At 48.5% G+C, this 27925-nt stretch overlaps 2 pseudogenes; one reads left to right on the top strand and one right to left on the bottom strand.

Moving 5' to 3' along the window:
- Window positions 1-378: 378 nt before the first annotated feature.
- LOC136176512 (sorting nexin-5 pseudogene) lies at window positions 379-21748 on the top strand (annotated as a pseudogene).
- Window positions 21683-22877, bottom strand: LOC136176513 (sorting nexin-5 pseudogene; annotated as a pseudogene).
- Between the last annotated feature and the right edge of the window lie 5048 nt (window positions 22878-27925).

Raw genomic sequence — 27925 nt, 5'->3', positions numbered from 1 at the left:
TCCAGGCTAAGCTATAACAGTTTTTGCCCAGTCATCAAAGCAACATGCAGTCTTGCATTATCCTAATGGATGATTGGCCTTCCCAGATGGCTCAGTAGTAAACAATCCATCTGCCAATACAGGAGATGGGAGTTGGATCCCTGGATTGGGAAGATCCCCTGGAGAAGGAAACGACAACCCACTACAGTATTCTTACTTGGGAAATCCCAGGGAGCTACAGTCCCTGGGGTCTCAAACAGTCAGGCATGATGGAGCAACTAAAACAACAACAATGGTTTTTTCTTGAGATGCGCCTCGCTATCAGAGTGTCTGGGCTTCCTCGTCCCCAAGGGCGGACCTACGGTTGGCGGCTTCCACGTGGCCTGGAGTGAGGCCAGGAGGCCCTGCTCGAGACCCGAGTCGCCATGGCCGCGGTTCCCGAGGTGTCGCAGCAGCAGCAGGAGGACCGCAGCAAGCTGAGATCTGTATCAGTGGACCTGAATGTCGATCCCTCGCTTCAGATTGACATACCTGATGCACTCAGTGAGAGAGAGAAAGTCACATTTACCGTGCACACCAAGACCACACTGCCCACGTTTCAGAGCCCAGAGTTTTCTGTTACAAGGCAACATGAAGACTCTGTGTGCCTACATGACACTCTTATTGAAAGTACAGAATATGCTGGGCTTATTATCCTGCCAGCGCCGACCAAGCCCGACTTTGATGGCCCTCGAGAGAAGATGCAGAAGCTGGGAGAGAGTGAAGGGTCAATGACGAAAGGAGAATTTGCCAAGATGAAGCAAGAGCTAGAAGCTGAGTACCTTGCTGTCTTCAAGAAGACTGTGTCTTCGCAGGAAGTCTTTCTTCAATGGCTGTCCTCTCTCCCTGATCTCAGTAAAGACCGCAACTTCCATGTTTTTTTGGAATATGATCAAGATCTAAGTGTGAGGCGGAAAAATACCAAAGAGATGTTTGGTGGCTTTTTTAAAAGTGTGATGAAAAGTGCTAATGAAGTTCTTTTTTCAGAAGTTAAGGAGGTAGATGACTTTTTTGAGCAAGAGAAGACTTTCCTCATCAACTGTTACAACAGGATCAAGGATTCCTGTGCAAAGGCTGACAGGATGACCAGACCTCATAAAAGTGTCACAGACGAGGATATCCACACCGCAGCCTGCTTGCATAGCCTGGCTTTGGAGGAGCCTGCAGTCATCAAGAAGTACCTGTTGAAGGTGGCTGAGCTGTTTGAAAAACTTAGCAAAGTGGAGAGTCGACTCTCCTGATGAAGACTTGAAGCTCCTGCAATACTACATGCTCAACACAGAGGCTGTCATGGATCTCTTATAGTGATGCACCAAAGCCCTCATCGACTGTGAGAATTCAAACAAAGCGCTGGATAAGGCCCGGTTAGAGAGCAAAGATGTCAAGCTGGCCAAGGCACACCAGCAGGAATGCTGCCAGAAGTTTGAACAGCTCTCTGAAACTGCAAAAGAAGAGCTAATCAATTTCAAACGGAAGAGAGTGGCAGCGTTTAGGAAGAATCTATTTGAAATGTCTGAACTGGAAATAAAGCATGCCAGAAACAACGTGCCCCTCCTGCAAAGCTGCATCGACCTGTTCAAGAACAACTGAGTGAAGGACTGAATGTGAAGAAAGCCAACATCACTTGCACTCAAATCATTACCACAGAAGATTTGATTTATCTTGACTTCAGTTTAAAATTATGTGCATACGTATTTTGATTTCTAAAGATCTTAACACTTAACCATGTTGGTTTAAAAATATTTCTATTGCATGCTCCTTTGACATAACTAATCTTGATGCAGTTAATACCTCAGTGGGTAGAATCTGAAGTAACGTGTTCTCCTCTAATTTGTAGTGATGAAGAAAGGGTGCAGAATCACGTGCCTTCTGGAGCGAGTGTAATCAGCAGGGGCCGAGCACATGTCATCTCAAGTTTCGTGTGCCGGGTCCCTGTAATTTAGGGTAGGTGCCTGTTAGTAGCAGATGAGTCAGCTACTCGTTACAGGTAACAGACATTCCATCCCTTTATCAAGTGATTTTCCCCTTTCTTGCTCACTGATTGATAGTCACCTTCAGTTGTTTGTACTATAACAAGAGCAAGAAAAATACCACATCTTTATATATATCATTTGCAACTCCATTTTTGTAGCTGGGATACAAATATTTGTGGGGAGAGGCTTATCTTGAGGGTATAAGAACAAGTCATGTGAACCCCTCCCTTCCTGGTGGGGACTTTTTATAAAGCATCCAATAAAATAAAAATAAATAAATAAATAATTAAAACAATGGAAGACTATGCATTTTCTGTTGACTAATTCCAGCTGATTTTTCATTGAGGTGCTGTTTTCAGTTGGACTAATTGGAAGCAGTGTCTGTTGGAATTAATGGTTTGGTTTCTGAAAGGAGCTCATATTAGAGGACTTCCTTCCAGTGCCACCATATACATAACATCTCCTTCCTTGGATGAAGACCAGCCTTTCATGTGGTTGTCAGTGTCTCATTTCACTGACCCCACAATCTCTTCCATTCCACATTCTTGTACAATAACCACTTTTCTTTGTCCATCACAATTTTATTTCAAATCAGAACATTTTCATTACATCTCAGTAGAGAATCACATGTGGGAATGATCAAGATGACTTTTTTCACCTAACTTATGTGGGACCCAAACATCTAAGCAATTAATATAACCAAGCTGGTGCAAATTATTTTCAACACTTGATTTGGATATTTTGAGTGTGTCTGCTGTCTCCTGAATGGCATAACTTGATTGTTCCCAGTTAATGTCTCCATTTGATTGCTATCAGTTTTAGCAGGTCTACCAGACCATGGACCATCATCCAGTGAGAAAACCCCAGCAGAAAAGTTTAAAAACTACTAATGACATGTTTGATCAGTCACAGCACCTTTTCCATATACTGCACAAATCTTTTTTGTGCATTTCAGTTGCTTTTTTATCTTTCTTGAAATAATAAAGCTAACTATACGAAAAATGTTGTCTTTTCTAGCATCTTGGATAATGCCTACACAAAAATTCACCAATTTTGATGTTTTCTTTAATGCACAGTGATATGAGAGCTGTAACATACAATCTAACAAAATTGTTTTGAATAAAGTTAAAAGCTACCAGGCCCTGCAAAAACCATCTTACAGAAATTTAAAAAAAAAAAAAAATGAAAGAAGCTTTTAGCCAACCCAATAGGTGAGTGGTTCACAAATTGTGGTCCCAGGACAAGGGCTATCACCCACTTCAGAACTTGTTAAAAATGCAAGTATTAGGCTTCAGTCCAAACTTACAGGGTCAGAACACTGAAGGCAGGGCGATGCAATCTGTGTTCCACATGCCCCACCCCCACGCCACCGTGTGATTCTGATTCAGGTTCCAATGTGAGCAGCACTGGAAGAGAATATTCAGATCAAGAGGGGAGAAAGATGCCATTCATTTAAAACTGGTAATCAGCATCGTCAGGGCCCAGGCTGGAGCGGGTACTGTTACTATATCTCCCTTTCCGTTCCATTCAGTCACTCAGTCATGTCTGACTCTTTGCGACCCCGTGGACTGACTGCATGCCAGGATTCCCTGTCAATTTCAACATAAAATAATTTTGGGATGTTTATGGCAATAACGGTTATAGGGGAAAAAAACAATTCTCTTGCTTGTACACATTTTATCCTGTTATCTTATTTAAGGTGTGAATTCAGAAATTAAACACAAAGGAGAGAACTGAAGAATGCTCCATCATCGATGTCATTGAAATATTATGACAGTCAATATTTTCTCATTCTTTCAGACTTTTAAGTAATAGTAATTTGATATTTTTAAAATTAAGACTTTCCTTAGTGCAGCTTAAGGTTCGGAGAAAAAATCAGGGCAAGCACAGAGACTTCCCAGATGCCTCCTTCCCCCTCACGTGGGCACACCTCCCTCCCTAGAGTCTGTAGTCCACACCAAAGCCGTACCTGTGTTACCGCTGAGGAGGCTGCCCTGACACAGCACCATCACGAGTTCATTCTTGGTGTTGGACATTTTGTGGCTTTGGACCTTCATTTTTTGAAAATATTACTATTAGTAAAATATCTTTTGTTCAGTTGAAGTGTTGATTTAAAATCTATTAATGACTGCCGTACAGCAAAGTGATTCTGTTATATGAGTATTTATATTTTTTCACTTTCCTTTCCATTATGGTTCATCAAAGTATATTAAATCTAGTCCCCTTGCTTACACTGCTACTGCTGCTGCTAAGTCGCTTCAGTCTTGTCCGACTCAGTGCCATCCCATGGATAGCAACCCACTAGGCTCCCCCATCCCTGGGATTCTCCAGGCAAGAACACTAGAGTGGGTTGCCATTTCCTTCTGCAATCCATGAAAGTGAAAAATCAAAGTGAAGTCGCTCAGTCGTGTCCGACTCTTCAATACCCCATGACTGCAGCCTACCAGGCTCCTCCGTCCATGGGATTTTCCAGGCAAGAGTACTGGAGTGGGTTGCCATTGCCTTCTCCGGGGTTGTGTCTAGACCTTAATATTATGTAATATTTTCTGAAGGTAAATGATACATCCTTATAATAACTGAAAGACAAACATAGTTTTAAAAATGTTTTATTGCAAATTACCTTTTAAAAACATTTTAATTAGCATATAACTTTTACTGTATATAGTATTTTACAACCATAGTACATGTGTATATGATACCTGAAATGACAATAAACATACCAGAGGGAGTTTTTCCAATTTTTCCAAAGAGGTACAGCAAAGGAGATTTCCAGGGTTCCCGTAGCATCTAATACGCAGTATAGACTCAACCCTGTAGGACGTCATTCAAGTTCAACCCCAACTATATGCAGATGCAAGGCTTCTGGAAAGGGACTCATGTAACCCCACCTGGCCACATTTCCTGCTCTCTTTCATCAAATGGAGAAAAAAACAATGCTCCCTCACTGGCGCAGACTCAAACCTGACTCTGCCACTTAGAGGCAGTGCCCTCAGGCAACTCCCCTTCCCTGCTCAGAGCCTCATACCTGCCAAGGGTCCAGGGCACCCAGAGAGGAGAGAGCTCAAAAGTGTGTGGGAACCACCCCAGGGCCTGCAGCTCACCGCCTGACGTCAGCACCTCTGCCTGCACTGAACTGGCCTGGAGTCCGGGCTGCCAGGCTGTGTTGCCCAGCATAGCGAGTAGGTGATGAAGACGACACGGCTGTGGGGTCCCCGTCTGGACCCTCACCCGCCTCGTCCCAAGTCATCGCCTGGGTTCCCTCCTTGCCCCCTCTGTCGGGTGGGAACCCCCATCACATGGGTCTCAGAGGGTTAATGTGCGGGGAAAATGACAACACAGGAAAGGCATGAACCTGTGCCTCTGGGGATAACCAGTGCTGCCGGAGGTCAGGAGAGGTCGCCTGGGGAGGCTCAGAGAGCTGGGCCAGGAGTCAACTGACCGCAGGGAACACCAACGAGGCAGCCGGGGGGGAACCAGTGTGTGACCCAGCGGGTAGCTGCCGAGTGTGCTCAGTCTGTGGTCCTCTGTCACCCTGGCTCTGAGGATACTGACACTGGGTCCCCAGCTTATATTGTCCAAAGGTGTTTTTTATTAATATTGCCACGGGAATAGGAAAAATTCTGCAAGTTATTCGGCCTCCTCAGAGGAAAGGGGAGCCATCTGAGATTGGACTTCCCGTGGACTCGGGAGAAACCGCACTAGGCGTGTGCGGGGTGCACGTGCGTACATTGAACGATGGCTGGCAGAAAAGAGGAACCGCAGAGGAGCTAAGAGCCAAGTGACGGGGGCAGGGGTGGGGGCTGACAGGCTCCCACCAGGGTCCCTGCTGCCCCCTCCCCTCAATCAGTCACTGTTCGGGCCGGTGCCGCAGCTCTGGGACGTGGTCCCGGGACCCGCAGAGGGACACACATCCTCTAAGCCTCATGCCTGAAGAGAAGCAGGCATCAGACCAGGCGGGACTGTGGGCGGTCCTCTGCCTCCAACCCTGCGGCACAGGCTTCTTCTCTCCATTTCTCTGTGGGGTGGGGACCTCCTTCCTGTCTCATTACTCAATTCAAGAACAGCTGCCTTTTCCAACACATGGGAAATAACCACAGCATGAGTGAGTGATGGGATCCTCGGCAGGACCCAAAATTCGGTGGCGCTTGTTTTCCCTCTCCTGTTGCCTCTATTTCAAACCAACACTGGAGTCAGTGGGAATTCTCAGGAAGCATTAGATCCTGACTCCAGGGGAACAGGTTGGGTCCCCTGGCACAACAGTGGGGATAGGGGGCTACTTTCCAAATGCCCCAGGTCCCAAAGCCTCCTGAAAGATCCCCTGCTCCTGCCTTCAGCACTGGACCTAGGCCAGAGCTTCCCTACCTGGAGAGACCCCGAGAGACCCCAGGGCAGCACAGGATCAACCTCCTCTGAGCAAAGCTGATCCTTCTCCGTGACTCAGGTGTCCCCCTTCCCATCTAGACCACCGTGTTCCGGGTCAGGCAGGCCTTGACACCAATGGGAGAAACACTGGGGGGGGGGGCTGGGAAGCCAGGCTTGGGGAGGGGCAGAGGGGGTCATGAAGGCAGTGGTGGGGGCCCTGGGTGCCTGCCAGGTTAGCTGTCCCTGTCATTAGGGAGGATGCCCCTGGCAGCTCCTGTCTCCTGCAGACACCTGCCTGCAGACATCTTGCAGCAGATCTCTGCTCTGAGGGTGTTAAGAGCAGCTGTGGAAGCAGATGTTCCTCTCTGGGGGAGGGAGGGGAGTGGGCCCCATGTGTGTGTCCCTGCACCCACAGAATCCTCACTCACTCTAGCATCCAGCTCCTGTCCACCCACCCCTCACTTTCTGAGTCATCACCTCCACGACAGGAGCTCCTCTGCTCAGATCCATCCTGACCACCGAGTCCACGCTGATCAAGGACAACCTGTCACCCCACACCTGCCTGTTCACTTCCACCCCCAGACCGCAGCCAGACTCTGAAATGGAGACCTCATTTACATCCACTTGATCTCTGGGGCCTCTCTCCTCACCTGACTCCACACTCTCTGTGGGTCCAAATTCTCACCAATTTGTCCCCATCTCAGTTATTCCAACACTTAAATGGCCAGGACAGGGACCCCTCATATTGTTCCAGGCCCTCAGAGGTCCCTCTGAATGGGGAGGGCAGCAAACAGGACAAGAATCTATCACCAATTCAAGAGAAAGAGACACCCCAGGAGACCCTCAGCAGGAGTGGATCAAACAAGAGAAGCAGGACTCGGGACTCTCACCTCAGGAAGAAGAGACCCTGGTGCAGGACAGGGGATGAGAAGAGAATCCTGGGAACAACATCCCCCCGCCTGACTCTGGATTCACTGAGGGGCAACTTGCAAATACCTGAGCTCTTGCCCAGGGGCTTCCCAGCTGGAATTTGTGGGCTGGGGTGGGCTGGGGTCCAGAAGATGCACGTCACGGAGCCAAGAATGTGTCTGACTCTGTGCAGAGCCAGGCCCACCAGAATCAGATGTGTTTCTAAGACAAGGTGGGTGTTCAAACTCTGAGGAACAAGTCAGTCATGGACCGCATGCTAAATTACAAAACTGGGGTAGCTTGTGGAGCTAAAGCAATGAGAAAAGTCTTCCCAAGGATGTACTCACAGTCCAGGGGAGAACCAAAGAGACAGAGATCTCGTGATTACAAGGCCCCCTTCTTCCCTTAACAGGGCAGGACCTCAAATCCACATCTGCAGACTAGAGCAGCCTCAAGGTCACGATCCCCGAATCTGCACAAGGAAGGTTAAGACAAGGACATGAATGGTGAGAACTATGAGGCTCCGGGGTCAACACCTGTGTTGGAGGGAACCACCTTCTGCTCCCCACGGGTCTCCTGCCTCCCAGAGAAGAGGCTCTGGGACCAGGCTCAGAATCAGCAGAGACCCCTGGGACCAGCCCTGGTTCTACTACAGGTTCTGTCCAAGGGTAAAATAAATGCAAAAGGAAACTCTTTTTTAGGGTCTTCATCCACTGAGAAGAGGAAAAATCAAAAAGAGCCATGGTCCATACCAAGACAGCTCAGGCTGTGTGCAAAAATCACACCCTTAGGAATCAGAGCTGCCTCCATGAGCAAAGGGCCATGGCCATCAAGCCACTGGCCACTCCAGATTTGCCTCCTGAACCTAGGGGAAGTTTCAGTCACCAGCATGGAATCTTCCTCCCCCACCCCTCATTCTTCCAGAGGCCGAATCTCCTGAATACCGTCTGCTCCATTTAGAGCGCCGTGCCGGGATTCCTTTGAAGAGGAGTGTCCCCGTGACCATGAGCAGGGCGGTTTGGCAGCATTTGTTTCTCCGACCATGCCTGTGCTGCGCCCTGCCTGGGCTCAGGTCGGGGCTAGAGGTCTAGGGTATCCAGGGCTGGGGGCTCAGAGCCTAGAAGGGGCCTCTTCAGCCTTCCTGATCATCTATTATGGATAGTCACACTGGATCGTGGGGGTGGTGACAGGGGACCTTCACACCACCTCTTTCTAGGCCTCCTCACTGCACCTGCTCGGAGGTCCAATGACTGTAAATTTCATTGTTTCATATTAAATGTATGGAAGGATTCAGGAAAATGTTATGTAACATTGGAAGCTTCTACTGGTGAGAAGTATCAGACTCCACCCAAAGACATAGATAAACCAGACTTTGTCCTGTTCCCTCAACACCTGGAACTCACACAGCTGTGGGTCAAGGTCCTGTGAGGAGGCCACAGCGGGCCCCCCCACCCTCGGGCCACCAGCACAGAAGGGACAAGACCCCCAGCTCTGTCAGGGCAGTCCGAGCACATAGGGAGGCAGCTGAGGCTGCTCCTCCACATCTGCCCAGGGGACAGGCAGCCCTTTAGGTTCCCAAACATCCTTTCCTCTCAGAGCTCCAGTGCGGGGCTCGGAAGCCTCGGGTGCTTGGCACAGGGGGGTGACTACTGTGGAGTGAGCATGGGCTTCCCGTGTGAGCTCCACACCCTAGGGTGCAGCTGGAGGGGCCATCAGAAAACCCCTGTTCCTCTTCCTCTCCCTACAAGAGGGCAGGAGCCTCTTATCAGCAAGACGGAGAGGGGAGATGCGCGGTACACTGACAGCTTCACAAAGATCTCAACCTGCCCCCAAGCAGATCAGGTGACTTTCCAGCCACTGGTGGGGACTTCCTCAGAGCTGGGGACACAACACTAGACCTGTGGTCAGGGCACATCTCCCAGCCAGCCCTGCCCCACAAGGCTGTCGGCAACAGGAACAAGGTCCAGTGAAGCTTAGATGCATTGCTGGGTCTTGGTCTAACGGCTCAGGTCCTAGAATCAGACCAGGGTCAGAAGAGGTATCTGCCTCATCTGTGGTTTGTCTTGACCTTGACGATGAGATCTCCCCACTGAGAGTGTGCCTTCAGGGAGGGACTCCTGCCCCACGCAATCTTCACGCAGGCTGGCTGGCCTGATCGCAGGTCCAAAGGACCCCGAGCTGTCAGTGGTGAAGACGTTCCCCTTGCAGTCCCGCCCGCACTTGGGAAAACGAGCTGGAGAGAGACAGCAAGGTTTTGGGTGGCCGAGTCCCCTGCTGGTGAGTGACGAGGACACGGAGGACTGGGCTCCATCCTGGCCAGGGGCCCCGGTTCCTTCCTTAGAGCTTAAAGTCAGCGCCTGCAGGGAGGTCTTCAGGCTGGAGGACGCCTCGCCCTCCCTAACACTGCTCTGCATGACATCCTGGGGGAGCCCGTCCTGCTGCCAACGACTGGCCTTCAGGTGGGGGCGCCCCTGGGGTTTCCATGTGGGCACAGCCTGGAGACACCTTCAGCGACAGGCACAGCTCACAGTCCAGGTGGGCCCGCCCTCTGTCACAAGGGAAGCTCCTCCGGCCTCAGTCTGGACCACTGCTCAGCCCAGATGAGCGACTCACCGCCATCCCAGCGAGTCTTCTGACACCAGCACGTCTCTGCCGTCTGCTAAATGCCGAGGAAGGGCGGTGGAAGCATCGCTGAAAGGCAAGAGTCACGGCAGTGAGTCACTAAGAGGAGGCACAGGCATCCTGGGAGTCCCCAGCAAATCAGCAGAGAAATGGACCTCGGGGCCCCCAGAGAGCCCTTTATGCCACAAGCTGGGTGCAGTGTATGTTGACCTAAGTGAGCTGTTACTGGGATAATACAACATTATCCTAGTAATTACATATGATAACTACAAGCTCTAATTACATCATTTTGCACATTTTGAAGAAATTTTGAGGGATTGAAGAAGTTTGCAAATTTCTGGTGAAATCTGAATTTACTAATTAACCCACGTGGTCCTCATCTCTACAACCCAGGTGTAAGGACGTGAGTCTGCATGTGTGTTGCGGCGGGAGCGTGCCCTCAGGGTCAGGCAGATGGACATCTCCCAAAAGACACCTGCTGGAGACGGGACCATGTGGAGGACTGAAGGAGGAGCAGCAGGGCCCTGGTGCATGTAGGAAAGTCAGCGCCTGGCCGGGTGAGGCATTTACAGCACCTGGGGATGTTTCGGGGACCAGCGGGAAGGCCCCGTATCCGTATATTTTGCCCCCATCGCAGGGAGGTGTTCCCTTTCTCTGGGTGTTAGTCGGCATTTCTCTCAAGAAACAATACTGAAGATGGAAATACCGCAGAGTATGTGACGATTTCCAGCCTCCAGAGGTCTCAATAAATTCATACTTCTATAAAATACCTTTCGGTATATTGCGCTCTTGTTACATGAAGACGTCCGGCAGTGAGAAGGGGAGGGTCTATGCTCAGGACTTGAAGAAACTGAAGGGATGTCTGCCATGGCGGAGTCCCCCCTGGGTGGCCCGGGACCCAGGGAAAGATCACTTTTTCCTCAGCCCCCGGGTGTCACACAGTCGGAACAGCGAGAAACGAAGTTGGCTTCTCACACGGGCAATCTCAGAATATCGGGGAACTTGGGGAGCACGAGTTTCCCTCGACGGTTGAGGCGCCAGTTCATCCCCAAGAGGGTCGGGCGCCGTCTGCTGGCCGTTGGTGAAACGGCGAACGACGCTGTGTCTTCCTTAAGGAACTGGCCGCGCGCTCCTCCCTGCATTCCTGAGATGAACGATATTTGCAAGGCGTGGGTCTCTGCCGATGGCCTGGGGGATGCTATGACCAGCCAGGCTTACTCTCCATCATCACCGAGACGACTATAAAGAAAAATGGAGACGGTATCTTGAAAAAAATATGCTTGTCATCAAATATCTGTTTTTTAAGACTCATGATCTGCATTTATAATATTCTTGTAGAGACATGGAAAACTATAATGCATCTTTATACAAACTTTCTTTCTTTCAAATCACCTGTATCTGCTATATATGTTGGTATTATTCTTTTATTATTATTGACATGGTTATTTAAGTATGTTGAGAGTCACCCAAATGGTATTTATGCACTGGATGCCAAGAAAACACGGACAGGTGAGGTATTCTCTCTCCCCACAGATGTCTATGGAGTCACAGGTAGCTGTCCTAAGGATGTGTCAGATCAGGTCGTCAAAGGTAATGATATCCCTGGCAGTGAAGAGAGAGAATATAGCCATACTTAATGTATCGGTAAGAGTGAATGCATTAGTAGGCAAACAGAGGAGACCCAGCAGCACTCATGATCCGGCTTTTTTAGCTTTAGGTATCTGCATTATTATATATAATTTTGGCAGTTCGTATGGAAACACAGCCCAAATGCCACACCTTGAATGAATTCATAAGAACAAGAAGCAGTACCACCATTTATTAGCTTTAAAAATATTAATAGATTTACACTTCACAAAACATACAAGTAATAGTTTTAAAGCGTACAGCTCAATGATTGGCATATTCACACCACTGTACAATCTTCACAGCTATCTGATTTCAGGCCAAACTCATCACCCACCTCCCAAAAACTCGACATCCATTAAACCATCACTTCTCATTCTTCCCTCTATTAAGCAACAAACAACCACTACTATAAATTCTATTTCAGGATTTGCTTACTACGTACGTTTACTATAGCTGTGATCACAGGCTGGTCGCAGGAATGAGCAGGAACAGTCGGAGGGGAGCTTCCCTGGGGCCATCAGCAAAGAAGCCGGTCTCAAGAATCTCCTTGATTCCGCTAGGCCGTCTCGAGAGGATGCGCGCATGCTGCATCCGCCACTCAGTAACGGCCAGCAGAGGGCGTCTCAACCGCCGCAGAAAACAGCCACAGCCAGGGTCCCTGCGCTCAGGCACCGCTTCCGGGGCGAGAAAACCGTCTTAGTATGTCGCTGTATCAGTTGTGCGACGCTCTGTGGGCTGCAGAAATAGTGAGTAAAGAGTGGCCCTTCCTTGGTCCTGACCATCAGGGGAACTTAGCTGTGTGCGTTCAGCGGCTAACTTGTTTCGGACTCTTTGCAGCCCCATGGGGCTGCAGCCTGCCAGGCTCCTTTGTCCATGGCGTTTCCTAAGCAAGAATACTGGAGTGGGTTGCCACTTCCTACTCCAGGGGGTCTTCCCCACCCAGGGACTGAACCCGAGTCTCTTGCATCTTCTGCATTGGCAGGCAGGTTCTTTACCTCTAGCACCATCTGGGAAGCTGTGGCTGCGATCTCCTCAATTTCCTGGAATACTGAGCACAGAACCTCCCATTCCAACTTACTCTCAATTTTCTCATACATTTAGGGAGATGTATTTTTATAAAATAAAATCCATTTACTGAGACCTTTGGAGGCTGGAAATCATCACATACTGTGTGGTATTTCCATGTTCAGCATTATTACTTGAGAGAAATGACAACAAAAACCCAGAGAAAGGGAAATCTTATCTATGATGAGGGCAAAATACACAAATATGGGGCCTTTCAGCTGGTCCCTGAAATATGCCCAGTGCTGTAAATTCCTCATTCTGATCTCCCTACATGAACCAGGGCCCTGCTCCTTCAGTCAGCAGACGCCCCTCTCTCCCAGAGGTCTCATTTGGGAGGTGACCATTGTCAGACCCTGAGGGCCTCCTCCTCCCCATCCCCACAGCCCCTCTGTCCTTGAACCTGGATGTAGAGATGAGGACCATTTGGGTAAATTGGTACCAAGGCCAGCTGTCGTTAAACAGATTCAGATTGTCCCAAGTAATTGCAAACTTCTTCAATCCCTCAAAATTTCTTCAAAATGTGCAAAATGATGTAACTAGAGCTTGTAGTTATCATATGTAATTACTAGGATAATGTTGTATTATCCCAGTAACAGCTCACTTAGGTCAACATACACTGCACCCAGCTTGTGGCATAAAGGGCTCTCTGGGGGCCCCGAGGTCCATTTCTCTGCTGATTTGCTGGGGACTCCCAGGATGCCTGTGCCTCCTCTTAGTGACTCACTGCCGTGACTCTTGCCTTTCAGCGATGCTTCCACCGCCCTTCCTCGGCATTTAGCAGACGGCAGAGACGTGCTGGTGTCAGAAGACTCGCTGGGATGGCGGTGAGTCGCTCATCTGGGCTGAGCAGTGGTCCAGACTGAGGCCGGAGGAGCTTCCCTTGTGACAGAGGGCGGGCCCACCTGGACCGTGAGCTGTGCCTGTCGCTGAAGGTGTCTCCAGGCTGCGTCCATATGGAAACCCCAGGGGCGCCCCCACCTGAAGGCCAGTCGTTGGCAGCAGGACGGGCTCCCCCAGGATGTCATGCAGAGCAGTGTTAGGGAGGGCAAGGCGTCCTCCAGCCTGAAGACCTCCCTGCAGGCGCTGACTTTAAGCTCTGAGGAAGGAACCAGGGCCCCTGGCCAGGATGGAGCCCAGTCCTCCGTGTCCTCGTCACTCACCAGCAGGGGACTCGGCCACCCAAAACCTTGCTCTCTCTCTCCAGCTCGTTTTCCCAAGTGCGGGCGGGACTGCAAGGGGAACGTCTTCACCACTGACAGCTCGGGGACCTTTGGACCTGCGATCAGGCCAGCCAGCCAGTGTGAAGATTGCGTGGGGCAGGAGTCCCTCCCTGAAGGCACACTCTCAGTGGGGAGATCTCATCGTCAAGATCAAGACAAACCACAGACGAGGCAGATACCTCTTCTGACCCTGGTCTGATTCTAGGACCTGAGCCGTTAGACCAAGACCCAGCAATGCATCTAAGCTTCACTGGACCTTGTTCCTGTTGCCGACAGCCTTGTGGGGCAGGGCTGGCTGGGAGACGTGCCCTGACCACAGGTCTAGTGTTGTGTCCCCAGCTCTGAGGAAGTCCCCACCAGTGGCTGGAAAGTCACCTGATCTGCTTGGGGGCAGGTTGAGATCTTTGTGAAGCTGTCAGTGTACCGCGCATCTCCCCTCTCCGTCTTGCTGATAAGAGGCTCCTGCCCTCTTGTAGGGAGAGGAAGAGGAACAGGGGTTTTCTGATGGCCCCTCCAGCTGCACCCTAGGGTGTGGAGCTCACACGGGAAGCCCATGCTCACTCCACAGTAGTCACCCCCCTGTGCCAAGCACCCGAGGCTTCCGAGCCCCGCACTGGAGCTCTGAGAGGAAAGGATGTTTGGGAACCTAAAGAGCTGCCTGTCCCCTGGGCAGATGGGGAGGAGCAGCCTCAGCTGCCTCCCTATGTGCTCGGACTGCCCTGACAGAGCTGGGGGTCTTGTCCCTTCTGTGCTGGTGGCCCGAGGGTGGGGGGGCCCGCTGTGGCCTCCTCACAGGACCTTGACCCACTGCGGTATGAGTTCCAGGTGTTGAGGGAACAGGACAAAGTCTGGTTTATCTATGTCTTTGGGTGGAGTCTGTTACTTCTCACCAGTAGAAGCTTCCAATGTTACGTAACATTTTCCTGAATCCTTCTGTACATTTAATATGAAACAATGAAATTTACAGTCATTGGACCTCCGAGCAGGTGCAGTGAGGAGGCCTAGAAAGAGGTGGTGTGAAGGTCCCCTGTCACCACCCCCACGATCCAGTGTGACTATCCGTAGTAGACGATCAGGAAGGCTGAAGAGGCCCCTTCTAGGCTCTGAGCCCCCAGCCCTGGATACCCTAGACCTCTAGCCCCGACCTGAGCCCAGGCAGGGCACAGCACGGGCATGGTAGGAGAAAAAAATGCTGCCAAACCGCCCTGCTCATGGTCACGGGGACACTCCTCTTCAAAGGAATCCCGGCACGGCGCTCTAAATGGAGCAGACGGTATTCAGGAGATTCGGCCTCTGGAGGAATGAGGGGTGGGGGAGGAAGATTCCATGCTGGTGACTGAAACTTCCCCTAGGTTCAGGGGGCAAACCTGGAGTGGCCAGTGGCTTGGTGGCCATGGCCCTTTGCTCATGGAGGCAGCTCTGATTCCTAAGGGTGTGATTTTTGCACACAGCCTGAGCTGTCTTGGTATGGACCATGGCTCTTTTTGATTTTTCCTCTTCTCAGTGGATGAAGACCCTAAAAAAGAGTTTCCTTTTGCATTTATTTTACCCTTGGACAGAACCTGTAGTAGAACCAGGGCTGGTCCCAGGGGTCTCTGCTGATTCTGAGCCTGGTCCCAGAGCCTCTTCTCTGGGAGGCAGGAGACTCGTGGGGAGCAGAAGGTGGTTCCCTCCAACACAGGTGTTGACCCCGGAGCCTCATAGTTCTCACCATGCATGTCCTTGTCTTAACCTTCCTTGTGCAAATTCGGGGATCGTGACCTTGAGGCTGCTCTAGTCTGCAGATGTGGATTTGAGGTCCTGCCCTGTTTAGGGAAGAAGGGGGCCTTGTAATCACGAGATCTCTGTCTCTTTGGTTCTCCCCTGGACTGTGAGTACATCTTTGGGAAGACTTTTCTCATTGCTTTAGCTCCACAAGCTACCCCAGTTTTGTAATTTAGCATGCGGTCCATGACTACTGACTTGTTCTTCAGAGTTTGAACACCCACCTTTTCTTAGAAACACATCTGATTCTGGTGGGCCTGGCTCTGCACAGAGTCAGACACATTCTTGGCTCCGTGACGTGCATCTTCTGGACCCCAGCCCACCCCACCCCACAAATTCCAGCTGGGAAGCCCCTGGGCAAGAGCTCAGGTATTTGCAAGGTGCCCCTCAGTGAATCCAGAGTCAGGCGGGGGGATGTTGTTCCCAGGATTCTCTTCTCATCCCCTGTCCTGCACCAGGGTCTGTTCTTCCAGAGGTGAGAGTCCCGAGTCCTGCTTCTCTTGTTTGATCCACTCCTGCTGAGGGTCTCCTGGGGTGTCTCTTTCTCTTGAATTGGTGATAGATTCTTGTCCTGTTTGCTGCCCTCCCCATTCAGGGGGACCTCTGAGGGCCTGGAACAATATGAGGGGTCCCTGTCCTGGCCATTTAAGTGTTGGAATAACTGAGATGGGGACAAATTGGTGAGAATTTGGACCCACAGAGAGTGTGGAGTCAGGTGAGGAGAGAGGCCCCAGAGATCAAGTGGATGTAAATGAGGTCTCCATTTCAGAGTCTGGCTGCGGTCTGGGGGTGGAAGGGTACAGGCAGGAGTGGGGTGACAGGTTGTCCTTGATCAGCGTGGACTCGGTGGTCAGGATGGATCTGAGCAGAGGAGCTCCTGTGGTGGAGGTGATGACTCAGAAAGTGAGGGGTGGGTGGACAGGAGCTGGATGCTAGAGTGAGTGAGGATTCTGTGGGTGCAGGGACACACCTGGAACCCACTCCCCTGCCTCCCCAGAGAGGAACATCTGCTTCCACAGCTGCTCTTAACGCCCTCAGAGCAGAGATCTGCTGCAAGATGTCTGCAGGCAGGTGTCTGCAGGAGACAGGAGCTGCCAGTGGCATCCTCCCTAATGACAGGGACAGCTAACCTGGCAGGCACCCAGGGCCCCCACCACTGCCTTCATGACCCCCTCTGCCCCTCCCCCAAGCCTGGCTTCCCAGCCCCCCCCCAGTGTTTCTCCCATTGGTGTCAAGGCCTGCCTGACCCGGAACACCGTGGTCTAAACGGGAAGGGGGACACCTGAGTCACGGAGAAGGATCAGCTTTGCTCAGAGGAGGTTGATCCTGTGCTGCCCTGGGGTCTCTCGGGGTCTCTCCAGGTAGGGAAGCTCTGGCCTAGGTCCAGTGCTGAAGGCAGGAGCAGGGGCTCTTTCAGGAGGCTTTGGGACCTGGGGCATTTGGAAAGTAGCCCCCTATCCCCACTGTTGTGCCAGGAGACCCAACCTGTTCCCCTGGAGTCAGGATCTAATGCTTCCTGAGAATTCCCACTGACTCCAGTGTTGGTTTGAAATAGAGGCAACAGGAGAGGGATAACAAGCGCCACCGAATTTTGGGTCCTGCTGAGGATCCCATCACTCACTCATGCTGTGGTTATTTCCCATGTGTTGGAAAAGGCAGCTGTTCTTGAATTGAGTAATGAGACAGGAAGGAGGTCCCCACCCCACAGAGAAATGGAGAGAAGAAGCCTGTGCCGCAGGGTTGGAGGCAGAGGACCGCCCACAGTCCCGCCTGGTCTGACGCCCGCTTCTCCTCAGGCATGAGGCTTAGAGGATGTGTGTCCCTGTGCGGGTCCCGGGACCACGTCCCAGAGGTGCGGCACCGGCCCGAACGGTCACTGACTGAGGGGAGGGGGCAGCAGGGACCCTGGTGGGAGCCTGTCAGCCCCCACCCCCGCCCCCGTCACTTGGCTCTTAGCTCCTCTGCGGTTCCTCTTTTCTGCCAGCCATCGTTCAATGTACGCACGTGCACCCCGCACACGCCTAGTGCGGTTTCTCCCGAGTCCACGGGAAGTCCAATCTCAGATGGCTCCCCTTTCCTCTGGGGATGCCGAATAACTTGCAGAATTTTTCCTATTCCCGTGGCAATATTAACAAAAAACACCTTTGGACAGTATAAGCTGGGGACCCAGTGTCAGTATCCTCAGAGCCAGGGTGACAGAGGACCACAGACTGAGCACACTCGGCAGCTACCCGCTGGGTCACACACTGGTTCCCCCCCCCCCGGCTGCCTCGTTGGTGTTCCCTGCGGTCACTGGACTCCTGGCCCAGCTCTCTGAGCCTCCCCAGGCGACCTCTCCTGACCTCCGGCAGCACTGGTTATCCCCAGAGGCACAGGTTCATGCCTTTCCTGTGTTGTCATTTTCCCCGCACATTAACCCTCTGAGACCCATGTGATGGGGGTTCCCACCCGACAGAGGGGGCAAGGAGGGAACCCAGGCGATGACTTGGGACGAGGCGGGTGAGGGTCCAGACGGGGACCCCACAGCCGTGTCGTCTTCATCACCTACTCGCTATGCTGGGCAACACAGCCTGGCAGCCCGGACTCCAGGCCAGTTCAGTGCAGGCAGAGGTGCTGACGTCAGGCGGTGAGCTGCAGGCCCTGGGGTGGTTCACACACACTTTTGAGCTCTCTCCTCTCTGGGTGCCCTGGACCCTTGGCAGGTATGAGGCTCTGAGCAGGGAAGGGGAGTTGCCTGAGGGCACTGCCTCTAAGTGGCAGAGTCAGGTTTGAGTCTGCGCCAGTGAGGGAGCATTGTTTTTTCTCCATTTGATGAAAGAGAGCAGGAAATGTGGCCAGGTGGGGTTACATGAGTCCCTTTCCAGAAGCCTTGCATCTGCATATAGTTGGGGTTGAACTTGAATGACGTCCTACAGGGTTGAGTCTATACTGCGTATTAGATGCTACGGGAACCCTGGAAATCTCCTTTGCTGTACCTCTTTGGAAAAATTGGAAAAGCTACCTCTGATATGTTTATTGTTATTTCAGATATCATATACACATGTACTATGGTTGTAAAATACTATATACAGTAAAAGTTATATGCTAATTAAAATGTTTAACAGGTAATTTGCAATAAAACATTTTTAAAACTATGCTTGTCTTTCAGTTATTATAAGGATGTATCATTTACCTTTAGAAAATATTACATAGTATTAAGGTCTAGACACAACCCTGGAGAAGGCAATGGCAACGCACTCCACTACTCTTGCCTGGAAAATCCCATGGACGGAGGAGCCTGGTAGGCTGCAGTCATGGGATATCGAAGAGTCGGACACGACTGAGCGACTTCACTTTCATTTTTCACTTTCATGGATTGGAGAAGGAAATGGCAACCCACTCCAGTGTTCTTGCCTGGAGAATCCCAGGGATGGGGGAGCCTAGTGGGCTGCTGTCCATGGGATGGCACAGAGTCAGACACGAATGAAGCGACTTAGCAGCAGCAGTAGCAGTGTAAGCAAGGGGACTAGATTCAATATACTTTGATGAACCATAATGGAAAGGAAAGTGAAAAAATATAAATACTCGTATAACAGAATCACTTTGCTGTACGGCAGTCATTAATAGATTTTAAATCAACACTTCAACTGAACAAAAGATATTTTACTAATAGTAATATTTTCAAAAAATGAAGGTCCAAAGCCACAAAATGTCCAACACCAAGAATGAACTCGTGATGGTGCTGTGTCAGGGCAGCCTCCTCAGCGGTAACACAGGTACCGCTTTGGTGTGGACTACAGACTCTAGGGAGGGAGGTGTGCCCACGTGAGGGGGAAGGAGGCATCTGGGAAGTCTCTGTGCTTGCCCTGATTCTTTCTCCCTTAAGCTGCACTAAGGAAAGTCTTAATTTTAAAAATACCAAATTACTATTACTTAAAAGTCTGAAAGAATGAGAAAATATTGACTGTCATAATATTTCAATGACATCGATGATGGAGCATTCTTCAGTTCCCTCCTTTGTGTTTAATTTCTGAATTCACACTTTAAATAAGATAACAGGATAAAACGTGTACGAGCAAGAAAATTGTTTTTTTCCCCCTAAAACCGTTATTAGCATAAACATCCCAAAATTATTTTATGTTGAAATTGACAGGGAATCCTGGCATGCTGCAATCCATGGGGTCGCAACGAGTCAGACACGACTGAGTGACTGAATGGAACGGAAAGGGAGATATAGTAACAGTACCCGCTCCAGCCTGCGCCCTGACAATGCTGACTAACAGTTTTAAATGAATGGCATCTTTCTCCCCTCTTGATCTGAATGTTCTCTTCCAGTGCTGCTCACATTGGAACCTGAATCAGAATCACACGGTGGCATGGGAGTGGGGCATGTGGAACACTGATTGCATCGCCCTGCCTTCAGTGTTCTGACCCCGAAAGTTTGGACTGAAGCCTAATACTTGCATTTTTAACAAGTTCTGAAGTGGGTGATAGCCCTTGTCCTGGGACCACAATTTGTGAACCACTCACCTGTTGAGTTGGTTAAAAGCTTCTTTCATTTTTTTTTTTTTAAATTTCTGTAAGATGGCTTTTGCAGGGCCTAGTTGCTTTTAACTTTATTCAAAGCAATTTTGTTAGATTGCATGTTACAGCTCTCATATCACTCTGCATTAAAGAAAACATCAAAATTGGTGAATTTTTGTGTAGGCATTATCCAAGATGCTAGAAAAGACAACATTTTTCATATAGTTAGCTCTTTTATTTCAAGAAAGATAAAAAAGCAACTGAAATGCACAAAAAAGATTTGTGCAGTATATGGAAAAGGTGCTGTGACTGATCAAACATGTCATTAGTAGTTTTTAAGCTTTTCTGCTGGGGTTTTCTCACTGGATGATGGTCCATGATCTGGTAGACCTGTTGAAATTGATAGCAATCAAATGGAGACATTAACTGGGAACAATTAAGTTATGCCATTCGGGAGATAGCAGACACACTCAAAATATCAAAATCAAGTGTTGAAAATAATTTTGGTTATTTTAATTGCTTGGTTATTTTAATTGCTTGGTTATATTAATTGCTTAGATTTTTGGGTCCCACATAAGTTAGGTGAAAAAAGCCATCTTGATCATTCCCACATGTGATTCTCTACTGAGATGTAATGAAAATGTTCTGATTTGAAATAAAATTGTGATGGACAAAGAAAAGTGGTTATTGTACAAGAATGTGGAATGGAAGAGATTGTGGGGTCAGTGAAATGAGACACTGACAACCACATGAAAGGCTGGTCTTCATCCAAGGAAGGAGATGTTATGTATATGGTGGCACTGGAAGGAAGTCCTCTAATATGAGCTCCTTTCAGAAACCAAACCATTAATTCCAACAGACACTGCTTCCAATTAGTCCAACTGAAAACAGCACCTCAATGAAAAATCAGCTGGAATTAGTCAACATAAAATGCATAATCTTCCATTGTTATATTTATTTTTTATTTTTATTTTATTGGATGCTTTATAAAAAGTCCCCACCAGGAAGGGAGGGGTTCACATGACTTGTTCTTATACCCTCAAGATAAGCCTCTCCCCACAAATATTTGTATCCCAGCTACAAAAATGGAGTTGCAAAGGATATATATAAAGATATGATATTTTTCTTGCTCTTGTTATAGTACAAACAACTGAAGGTGACTGTCAATCAGTGAGTAAGAAAGGGGAAAATCACTTGATAAAGGGATGGAATGTCTGTTACCTGTAACGAGTAGCTGACTCATCTGCTACTAACAGGCACCTACCCTAAATTACAGGGACCCGGCACACGAAACTTGAGATGACATGTGCGCAGCCCCTGCTGATTATACTTGCTCCAGAAGGCACGTGATTCTGCACCCTTTCTTCATCACTACAAATTAGAGGAGAACTCATTACTTCAGATTCTACCCACTGAGGTACTAACTCCATCAAGATTAGTCATGTCCAAAGAGCATGCAATAGAAATATTTTTAAACCAACATGGTTAAGTGTTAAGATCTTTAGAAATCAAAATACGTATGCACATAATTTTAAACTGAAGTCAAGATAAATCAAATCTTCTGTGGTAATGATTTGAGTGCAAGTGATGTGGCTTTCTTCACATTCAGTCCTTCACTCAGTTGTTCTTGAACAGGTCGATTCAGTTTTGCAGGAGGAGCACGTTGTTTCTGGCATGCTTTATTTCCAGTTCAGACATTTCAAATAGATTCTTCCTAAACGCTGCCACTCTCTTCCGTTTGAAATTGATTAGCTCTTCTTTTGCAGTTTCAGAGAGCTGTTCAAACTTCTGGCAGCATTCCTGCTGGTATGCCTTGGCCAGCTTGACATGTCTGCTCTTTAACCGGGCCTTATCCAGCGCTTTGTTTGAATTCTCACAGTCGATGAGGGCTTTGGTGCGTCGCTATAAGAGATCCTTGACAGCCTCTGTGTTGAGCATGTAGTTTTGCAGGAGCTTCAAGTCTTCATCAGGAGAGTCGACTCTCCACTTTGCTAAGTTTTTCAAACAGCTCAGCCACCTTCAACAGGTACTTCTTGATGACTGCAGGCTCCTCTAAAGCCAGGCTATGCAAGCAGGCTGCAGTGTGGATATCCTCGTCTGTGACACTTTTATGAGGTCTGGTCATCCTGTCAGCCTTTGCACAGGAATCCTTGATCTTGTTGTAACAGTTGATGAGGAAAGTCTTCTCTTGTTCAAAAAAGTCATCTACCTCCTTAACTTCTGAAAGAAGAACTTGATCAGCACATTTCATCACACTTTTAAAAAAACCACTAATCATCTCTTTGGAATTTTTCTGCCTCACACTTAGATCTTGATCATATTCCAAAAAAACATGGAAGTTGCTGTCTTTACTGAGAACAGGGTGAGAGGACAGACATTGAAGAAAGACTTCCTGTGAAGACACAGTCTTCTTGAAGACAGCAAGGTACTCAGCTTCTAGCTCTTGCTTCATCTTGGCAAATTCTCCTTTCGTCATTGACCCTTCACCCAGTTTCTGCATCTTCTCTCGAGGGCCATCAAAGTCGCTTGGTCGGCGCTGGCGGGATAATGAGCCCAGCATATTCTGTAGTTTCAATAAGAGTGTCATGTAGGCACACAAGTCTTCATGTTGCCTTGTAACAGAAAACTCTGGGCTCTGAAACGTGGGCAGTGTGGTCTTGGTGTGCACGGTAAATGTGACTTTCTCTCTCTCACTGAGTGCATCAGGTATGTCAATCTGAAGCGAGGGATCGACATTCAGGTCCACTGATACAGATCTCAGCTTGCTGCGGTCCTCCTGCTGCTGCTACGACACCTCGGGAACCGCGGACATGGCCTCGGGAACCGCGGCCATGGCGACTTGGGTCTCCAGCAGGGCCGCCTGGCCTCGCTCCAGGCCACGTGGAAGCCGCCAACCGCAGGGCCACCCTGGGGACCCGGAAGCCCCGACACTGATAGCGAGGCGCGTCGCAAGAAAAAGCCATTGTTGTTGTTTTAATTGCTCCATCATGCCTGACTCTTTGAGACCCCAGGGACTGTAGCTCCCTGGGATTTCCCAAGTAAGAATACTGTAGTGGGTTGTCATTTCCTTCTCCAGGGGATCTTCCCAATCCAGGGTTCCAACTCCCATCTCCTGTATTGGCAGATGGATTGTTTACTACTGAGCCACCTGGGAAGACTAATCATCCATTAGGATAATGCAAGACTGCATGTTGCTTTGATGACCGGGCAAAAACTGTTATAGCTTGGCTTGGAAGTTCTGATTCATCAGCCATATTTATCAGACATTGCACATTTGGATTTACATTTATGTCAGTCATTACAAAATTCTCTTATTGGAAAAAACTTCAATTCCCTGGAAGACTGTAACGGGCACCCAGAATAGTTCTTTGCTCAGAAAGATTAAAAAGTTTTGGGAAAATGAAATTGTGAAGTTACCTGAAAAAATGACAGGTAGTAGAACATAACAGCAAATACCTTGTTCAACAAAGTGCTTGATAAAAATGAAAAGTGTCTTTTTTCTTTTCCCCAAAGCCAAAGGAACTTTTTGGTCACCCCAATACTTGGTAGAATTTGAAAGAGAAATGTGGGAATTCCCTGGCACTCCAGTAGTTAGGACTCTAGACTTACACTGCATGGGGCCAGGGTTCCATCCCCGATCCGGGAAATGAGATCTCATATGCCAAGCAGCGTGCCCCTCACCTCCAAAAAAAAACTTAAGAAAAGCAAAGTTGTATTCTCCTTGAGGTTACTCATCTCACATGGTCCAAGATATCTGGTCAGGGAGCCTCCCAACAGGAAATGTAGTGGCCAGGATAAAATTTTGCTATCTTCACATTAGCACAGACTTGATGGTCTTTTTTCTACCTAGAAATGCTCTGAGTAGGGACAATTAAAAAAAAAACAAAAAACTCCTGATGTTCCAACATAACTGCCTTAGAGAAAGTGATCAAAACATTTTCTTCTGAAAGAGTTTCTGCTGCTCATGATGGGTGGTTGAGCTGAAGCAAAGGAGCTACCAGTAACAGCAAAGTGGCCCAATGCTTGGATACCAAGTAAATCAAACGCTGGAAGACAGGAGACTCCAGAATGCGTGATGGGAAAATAATCCAATTATCTTCCTTTGAGAAGTATAAATTCATGGTAAGTAAAGAGAAGTCAGCCATACTAGCTATACTTGCTATTGTTCTGGTTTCCCTGAAGCTTACAGTACCTGACCTCTTGCCAGGTCTGAACCCAGAGGGGTCCTATGAATCCAAGTGCCCCACGTGCAGTTGGCAGTAGCCAGGTAAGGATGGTAAGATTCTAGTATAAGTTCCAATGTGACAGTGTGTTATCCCCACACCACCAAGCTATTTCTGACACCAGTTTGGTGTCTCAAAATCCTGACACTTTGTACTCAGAGAAAACTTCAGATTCCACAGGTTCAGGGCTCCCTGTTACAAGACAACCCCTGCCCCACTTGAGATGCACGCACAGCTCCAGGCTGTCAGCTGTGCTTCTGGTGGAGCCACTAGAGTGCAGAGGTTCCAATGATCCTTCCTGGGTTCAATTAACTTGCTTACAGAACTCAGAGAAATCTTTTATTGATTAGATTATCATTTTATAATAAAAGGCTATAACTCAGGGACAGCAGACGGAAGACGTGCCTCAAGCAAGGTAGGCAAAAAGGCATGAGCTCCTCTGTCCTCCCCGAATCCCAACCTGTTCACCAACCTGGAAGCTTTCCAAACCAGTCCCTTTGGGTTTTTACAGAGGCTTCATTACAGAGACATGATTAACTCATCAGACACTGGTGATGGGTTCAACCTCCAGCTCCTCTCTCCTCCCTGTATTGTGGGGTTCTGATAAAGTCAGGCAGCCCCTACTCTTTGGTCACTGGGATGCTCTCAAAGGTCACCTCATTAACATAACAAAGCCCATTTATCACTTTCAACTTAAGAAATTCCAGTGGCTTTAGTAGCCATTTCCTTCTCCAAGGGATCTTCCTAACCCAGGGATCAAACCTGGGTCTCCCACATTGTAGGCAGACCCTTTACCATCTGAGCCACCAGGGAAGTCATGCCAGAGCAGGACAAACACCAAATACATATTTCTTACTATAAATCACAACAATCAGGTCATAGGATAGCACCTTTCCTGAGTGCAGATCAGCCTTTAATCATTATACTGGTTTTATCTAAATTCTCTAGAGATCTAAATTCCCTGCCCACTGAAGGCAAGGCTTTGGGGAACAGGAAATGTGTATATTTTGAGCAAAATTATAAAGAATGCAGACTCCACCATGTGAACCTATTTGGGGGTCCACACTGGATTTGAAAACTTAAGAAAGTCTACATGCACCAGGCCAATCAGCATGATTACAGTTGAAGGATTTATTTTCAAAGATGAGATCTAAACAACCTCACGGTGACCCCAGAATGATTGGAGATCAGGGCCTTCCATACACTTGAGCACTTGGAATTAATTCCCACTCCCATAACATGTACACTTTCCAGGAATATGTGATACTCAATATCAATATGTGTCCAAAGATAACTAGTGTGAAAATAATGTGCTACATCTCAGGATCCAAGGAACAGTTAATGAAGCCTCAGAACAGATAAAGACTCTAAGCACCAACAGCCACAGAACATTCTTTTTTTTATATTTTATTTTACATTGGAGTATAGTTGATGAATAGTGTTGTTAGTTTCAGCTGTATAGCAGAGTGAACATTCTCATTAATGTGACTCAATTCTTTACTCTGAGGCCTGGGTACCTTAAGTCTAATGAGAATAGATTCTGATTGGTTTGTTCGGGTTTTATCTGCTGTCAGCAGCAACAACCTGACCTAGAGGTCCCATTGACTTGGTGGAGGCTGTTTTTATAGAAGAGAAGATATGTGCAAAAGACAGTGTGGTTCCCTCTATATGCTCCCTCCTGCTCTTTCATAGAAATTATTCCACCTACAAGTACACTGTTTGCAATTAGAGACAGTGAATATATTCATCACATGCTTCAAATTATTCATGAACCACTGCTCTCAAATCTGTGTCCTAGGTTATTTCTGTCACTCACCTATTATGTCTTTTTGTATCTTCTGATCCCAGTTGAAAAACATGTCCATATCCAGACAAGAGCAGAAACAAGTGTGAGAAAAATAAGAAAAATTAAATAAACTCAATATGATTGAGCCCTCAGACACAAGAGTGCTCTCAGAGCAAAGCCGGTAAGATGCCAGAGGAGAGCAGAGGTCATACCTATATATACATTTTTAAAAACAGTAATTTGGAGCTTCAATATGCTTTTACAGCTGTAATCTCTGATGGCATTTGTGTCAGGACAGCATACCTGAGTGGGAGCCAAAGGGAATGCAAGTAAAACAAACCATAAAGGTTTTCTAGTCCTTTATACCAACACCTTGCTGACTCCTGGCATAGAGTGACCCAGTCTGACAGACATACAGATACACAAAATTGTTGAAAACAAATAGATAAAAAAACATGAAACAAATAAGACAAAATTGCCTTTATAAGGTATTTCCCTACAGTCCAGTGGTTAAGACTTCACCTTCCAATGAAGGGAGTGCACGTTGGATCCCTGATGGTGAGTTAAGTTCCCATTTGCCTTGCAGCTACAAAAAAACAAACAAAAAAACCCACCAGAAACAAAGCAATGTTTTAACAAATTCAATACAGACTAAAACTTGTCCTCATCAAAAAAACTTAAATTTTTAAAAAATTGTCCTTCTCGGATGTTAATACAAAGCAAAGAATCAAAATGCTCTGAAATAACACTTACAATGTCCTGAGGACCAAGAAGGTCAGTGGGATGTACCAAAGAGTGCTAACCTCATCATGCAAATGCCCTCGGGGGTGTGATCCTCCTGAGGACCAATGTGTGACTCCCTGGGGGGCTGTCCGGAAGCTAGACAAGGCCACGCCCTCTGCTCACCTGGTCATTCCCTGGTCCACTTCTGAGGCATCCAGACGTGTGCTGCAGATGGCAGACGTGGACACAATGAAAGGGGATGCAAGTGGCAGAAGGCCTGGCCAGCAGAAACAAGGAGTCTCCCACAGGGAAAATGGAAGGATTTCCTCCAAGGAAAACCTGTCTGTAAAAGAGAAGGGAGGAGATCGACATCCCTCAGAAAGAAAGAGAGAAAAACGAAGCATGGAGACGCAAGAGGCCTCTCAGAGCAAAGCAGGTAAGAAGCCAGATTCTTTCTTGCAGACATGTGTTTTGAGTGATCCTGGAGAGAATTTGGGAGGCAGTTGAGATTGGGCTATGGGACAGAGGAACATGTGCCAGATGTGAACTTGACACCTCTGAAAGAGCGGGAGAAACCCAGGGTGAAGTTCCCATCCCCTGTGATCCAGGGCTCTACCAGCTATGCCGTCCTTGAGGTCTGAACTTGAGAGAGGGTTTCCTGGGGCATGCCTGCCAGGGAGCTCAGAAACTACTCTGTCCAGTTGAGATGTTCATGGAGGGAGAGGGGGGCTGGGAGAAACCAGGGTTTGGGGGAAGGGATGGCACGGAGCTGGAGGAGCAATGGGACTTGGAACCTTCTCTAATCCACTCTCCCCAGATTCCAGAAGTAGGTCGGGAACACTCACCCTGTCCTCCTCTCCACCCACAGAGGTCACCAGGCACAAGAGATGCAGAAGCCCGGATGGCTCCCCTGAGAGTCACAGGAGAAATGGCCATGGAAAAGAGAAGGTGAGAGGAAGACCACCCCCAGCACAGTGGAGATCTAAAGAGCATCCAAAGTCCTGCAGAGCAGGACTTTACCACAGAGGAGGTAGGTTTCTGGGCTGGGCTTGGTAGAGGTGGGGATGTGGGCAAAGGCCCTGAGGGGCAAACTGAACCCCCCAGAGGGCAGAGAAAGCCTCTGACCCT

This window comes from Muntiacus reevesi, chromosome 10, assembly GCF_963930625.1.
Source record: "Muntiacus reevesi chromosome 10, mMunRee1.1, whole genome shotgun sequence".
NCBI classification, from domain to species: Eukaryota; Metazoa; Chordata; class Mammalia; order Artiodactyla; family Cervidae; genus Muntiacus; species Muntiacus reevesi.
The sequence above is the reverse complement of the archived record's forward strand: the minus strand, read 5'-3'. Positions and strand labels throughout refer to the sequence as shown.